This window comes from Arachis ipaensis, chromosome B4 (assembly GCF_059453495.1).
Source record: "Arachis ipaensis isolate K30076 ecotype BB chromosome B4, ASM5945349v1, whole genome shotgun sequence".
In the NCBI taxonomy this organism is placed as follows: domain Eukaryota; kingdom Viridiplantae; phylum Streptophyta; class Magnoliopsida; order Fabales; family Fabaceae; genus Arachis; species Arachis ipaensis.
Window position 1 is genome coordinate 84,363,967 of NC_142439.1, and position 5,487 is coordinate 84,369,453.

General features: G+C 40.7%; 1 non-coding gene across 1 annotated transcript; it reads right to left on the reverse strand.

The window, feature by feature from the left end:
* Positions 1–4,812: 4,812 nt before the first annotated feature.
* On the reverse strand, positions 4,813–4,920 carry LOC148568184 (small nucleolar RNA R71). Its single transcript, XR_015882993.1, has one exon. It is a non-coding gene; the product is annotated as a small nucleolar RNA R71 (small nucleolar RNA).
* Positions 4,921–5,487: the final 567 nt, after the last annotated feature.

The following is a 5,487-nucleotide window of genomic DNA, read 5'->3' on the forward strand; positions in this document are numbered from 1 at the left end:
ACTCTTCCCCAGAACCCTTCACCAATCACCTCAATCTCTCTTCCCCATCACCTCTTCACCACTCACATCCATCCACTCTTCCCCATAAACCTACCTCATAAACTCCACTTACCTTCAAAATTCAAAATCAATTTCCCACCCAAACCCACCCTATATGGCCGAAACTTACCCTCCTCCCTTCCCTATATAAAGCCTTCCATTCTTCCTCATTTTCGCACAACATAACCCTCTATTCTCTTCTTGGCCGAAACACAACCCCTTCTCCCTCTCCTCCATTTCTTCTTCTTCTTCATCTATTCTTTCTTCTCTTGCTCGAGGGCGAGCAAAATTCTAAGTTTGGTGTGGTAAAAGCATAAGCTTTTTGTTTTTCCATTACCATTGATGGCACCTAAGACCGGAGAATCCTCTAGAAAAGAAAAAGGGAAGACAAAAGCTTCCACCTCCGAGTCATGGGAGATGGAAAGGTTCATCTCCAAAGCCCATCAAGACCACTTCTATGATGTTGTGGCCAAGAAGAAGGTGATCCCCGAGGTCCCTTTCAAACTCAAAAGAAATGAGTATCTGGAGATCCGACATGAAATTCAAAGAAGAGGTTGGGAAGTTCTAACAAATCCCATACAACAAGTCGGCATCCTAATGGTTCAAGAGTTCTATGCTAATGCATGGATCACCAAGAACCATGATCAAAGTAAGAACCCGGATCCAAAGAACTATGTTACAATGGTTCGGGGGAAATACTTAGATTTTAGTCCGGAAAATGTGAGGTTGGCGTTCAACTTGCTAAACATGGAAGAGAACGCACGCCCCTACACAAGGAGAGTCAACTTTGATCAAAGGTTGGACCAAGTCCTTATGGACATATGTGTAGAAGGAGCTCAATGGAAGATTGACTCAAAAGGCAAACCGGTTCAACTAAGAAGACTAGACCTTAAGCCTGTAGCTAGATGATGGTTGGAGTTCATTCAATGCTCAATCATTCCCACTAGCAACCGGTCTGAAGTTACTATAGACCGGGCCATCATGATCCATAGCATCATGATTAGAGAAGAGGTGAAAGTTCATGAGATTATACCTCAAGAACTCTACAAGGTGGCTGACAAGTCCTCCACTATGGCAAGGTTAGCCTTTCCTCACCTCATTTGCCACCTATGCAATTCGGCTGGGATTGACATAGAGGGAGATATCCTCATTAAAGAGGACAAGCCCATCACTAAGAAAAAGATGGAGCAAGCAAGAGAGCCCATTCATGGAGCTCAAGAGGCGTATGAAGCTCATCACCATGAGATCCCGGAGATGCCTCAAATGCATTTTCCTCCACAAAACTATTGGGAGCAAATCAACACCTCCCTTGGAGAATTGAGTTCCAATATGGGACAACTAAGGGTGGAACATCAAGAGCACTCTATCATCCTTCATGAAATAAGAGAAGATCAAAATGCAATGAGGGAGGAGCAACAAAGACAAGGAAGAGAAATAGAAGAGCTCAAGGACATCATTGGTTCCTCAAGAAGGAAATGCCACCATCACTAAGGTGGATTCATTCCTTGTTCTTCTTTCTTCTGTTTTTCATTTTCTCTATGTTAAGTGCTTATCCATGTTTGTGTCTTCATTACATGATCATTAGTAGTTAGTAACTTTGTCTTAAAGTTATGAATGTCCTATGAATCCATCACCTCTCTTAAATGAAAAATGTTTTAATTCAAAAGAACAAGAAGTACATGAGTTTTGAATTTATCCTTGAACTTAGTTTAATTATATTGATGTGGTGACAATGCTTCTTGTTTTCTGAATGTATGCTTGAACAGTGCATATGTCTTTTGAAGTTGTTGTTTAAGAATGTTAAATATGATGGCTCTTGAAAGAATGATGACTAGGAGACATGTTATTTGATAATCTGAAAAATCATAAAAATGATTCTTGAAGCAAGAAAAAGCAGCAAAGAACAAAGCTTGCAGAAAAAAAAAATAGGCGAAAAAAAATTAGAAAGAAAAAGAAAAAGAAAAAGCAAGCAGAAAAAGCCAAAAGCTTTTAAAACCAAGAGGCAAGAACAAAAAGCCAAAAACCCTTAAAACCAAAAGGCAAGGGCAAATAAAAAGGATCCCAAGGCTTTGAGCATCAGTGGATAGGAGGGCCTAAAGGAATAAAATCCTGGCCTAAGCGGCTAAACCAAGCTGTCCCTAACCATGTGCTTGTGGCGTGAAGGTGTCAAGTGAAAACTTGAGACTGAGCGGTTAAAGTCAAGGTCCAAAGCAAAAGAAGAGTGTGCTTAAGAACCCTGGACACCTCTAATTGGGGACTTTAGCAAAGCTGAGTCACAATCTGAAAAGGTTCACCCAATTATGTGTCTGTGGCATTTCTGTATCCGGTGGTAATACTGGAAAACAAAGTGCTTAGGGCCACGGCCAAGACTCATAAAGAAGCTGTGTTCAAGAATCATCATACTGAACTAGGAAAATCAATAACACTATCTGAACTCTGAGTTCCTATAGATGCCAATCATTCTGAACCTCAATGGATAAAGTGAGATGCCAAAACTATTCAAGACGCAAAAAGCTATAAGTCCCGCTCATTTGATTGGAGCTATGTTTCATTGATAGTTTGGAGTTTATAGTATATTCTTTTCTTTTTATCCTATTTGATTTTCAGTTTCTTGGGGACAAGCAACAATTTAAGTTTGGTATTGTGATAAGCGGATAATTTATACGCTTTTTGACATTGTTTTTAGTATGTTTTTAGTAGGATCTAGTTACTTTTAGGGATGTTTTCATTAGTTTTTATGTTAAATTCACATTTCTGGACTTTACTATGAGTTTGTGTGTTTTTTTGTGATTTCAGGTATTTTCTGGCTGAAATTGAGGGACTTGGGCAAAAATCAGATTCAGAGGTTGAAAAAGGACTGCTGATGCTGTTGGATTCTGACCTCCCTGCACTCAAAGTGGATTTTCTGGAGCTACAGAACTCAAAATGGCGCGCTTCCAATTGCATTCAAAAGTAGACATCCAGGGATTTCCAGAAATATATAATAGTCTATACTTTGCCCAAGTTTAGATGACGCAAACTGGCGTTCAACGCCAGTTCTCTGCCCAATTCTGGCGTCCAGCGCCAGAAACAAGTTGTAAAGTGGAGTTCAACGCCCAAACTGGCCCCAAAACTGGCGTTCAACTCCAGGAATGACCTCTACACGTGTAACACTCAAAGCTCAGCCCAAGCACACACCAAGTGGGCCCCGGAAGTGGATTTATGCATCAATTACTTACTTCTGTAAACCCTAGTAGCTAGTTTATTATAAATAGGACCTTTTACTATTGTATTAGACATCTTTGGTATCCTGGATTGTATTTTTGGTCCTGTGATCACGTTTTAGGGGGCTGGCCATTCGGCCATGCCTGGAACTCTCACTTATGTATTTTCAAACGGTAGAGTTTCTACACTCCATAGATCAAGGTGTGGAGCTCTGCTGTTCCTCAAAGATTAATGCGAAGTACTACTGTTTTCTATTCAATTCAACTTATTCCGCTTCTAAGATATTCATTCGCACTTCAACCTGAATGTGATGAACGTGACAATCATCATCATTCCTTATGAACGCGTGCCTGACAACCACTTCCGTTCTACATTAAACGGAGTGAGTATCTCTTAGATTACTAATACAGGGGACCGAGTCCGAGATATTGGGATCTTCGTGGTATAAGCTAGATTGATGGCGGCATTCATGAGAATCCGGAAAGTCTAAACCTTGTCTGTGGTATTCTGAGTTGGATTCTGGGATTGAATGACTGTGACGAGCTTCAAACTCGCGAGTGCTGGGCGTAGTGACAGACGCAAAAGGATAGTAAATCCTATTCCAGTATGATCGAGAACCTCCAGATGATTAGCCATGCAGTGACAGCGCATCGGACCATTTTCACAAGGAGGAATAGGATGCAACCAACGACAAAGGTGATGCCTCCAGACGATTAGCCGTGCTGTGACAGAGCATTTGGATCATTTTCCCGAGAGATCGAAAGTAGCCATTGGCACCGGTGACATCCTTACATAAAGCTACCCATAGAAAGGAGTATGATTGATTGGATGAAGATAGCAGGAAAGCAGAGGTTCAGAGGAACGAAAGCATCTCTACATGCTTATCTGAAATTCTAGCCAATGAATTACATAAGTATTTCTATCCTTATTTCATTCCTTAATTTCGAAAACCCCATTACTATTTTATATCCGCCTGACTGAGATTTACAAGGTGACCATAGCTTGCTTCATACCAACAATCTCCATGGGATTCGACCCTTACTCACGTAAGGTATTACTTGGACGACCCAATGCACTTGCTGGTTAGTTGTGCGAAGTTGTGAACCATGGTATTGGCATCATGTCTTTTGGCGCCATTACCAGGGAAAGAAAGAGCAATGAATTTTACATAATCAAAGTGTAATCATAATTTCTGCGCAATTTCTGTGCACCAGTGACTTTACTGCACCAAATTCCAATTTACATGGAAGAAGCATCTCCATTCCTGCCATTGGAGTAAACAATTTTGAGCTGAAACCTCAATTAGTTTCTCTGATGGAGCAGAACTGCAAGTTTCATGGACTTCCATCTGAAGATCCTTTTCAGTTCTTAACTGAATTCTTGCAGATATGTGATACTGTTAAGACTAATGGAGTAGATCCTGAAGTCTACAGGCTCATGCTTTTCCCTTTTGCTGTAAGAGACAGAGCTAGAATATGGTTGGACTCTCAACCTAAGGATAGCCTGAACTCTTGGGATAAGCTGGTCAAGGCTTTCTTAGCCAAGTTCTTTCCTCCTCAAAAGCTGAGTAAGCTTAGAGTGGATGTTCAAACCTTCAGACAGAAAGAAGGTGAATCCCTCTATGAAGCTTGGGAGAGATACAAAGGACTGACCAAAAAGTGTCCTTCTGACGTGCTTTCAGAATGGACCATCCTGGATATATTCTATGATGGTCTGTCTGAATTAGCTAAGATGTCGTTGGATACTTCTATAGGTGGATCCATTCACCTAAAGAAAACACCTGCAGAAGCTCAAGAACTCATTGACATGGTTGCTAATAACCAGTTCATGTACACTTCTGAAAGGAATCCTGTGAATAATGGGACGCCTAAGAAGAAGGGAGTTCTTGAAATTGATACTCTGAATGCTATATTGGCTCAGAATAAAATATTGACTCAGCAAGTCAATATGATTTCTCAGAGTCTGAATGGGATGCAAGCTGCATCCAACAGTACTCAAGAGGCATCTTCTGAAGAAGAAGCTTATGATCATGAAAACCCTGTAATAGCATAGGTGAATTACATGGGTGAACCTTATGGAAACACCTATAACCCCTCATGGAGAAATCATCCAAATTTCTCATGGAAGGATCAAAAGCCTCAACAAGGCTTTAATAATGGTGGAAGAAATAGGTTTAACAATAGTAAACCTTTTCCATCATCCACTCAGCAACAGACAGAGAACTCTGAACAAAATACCTCTAAT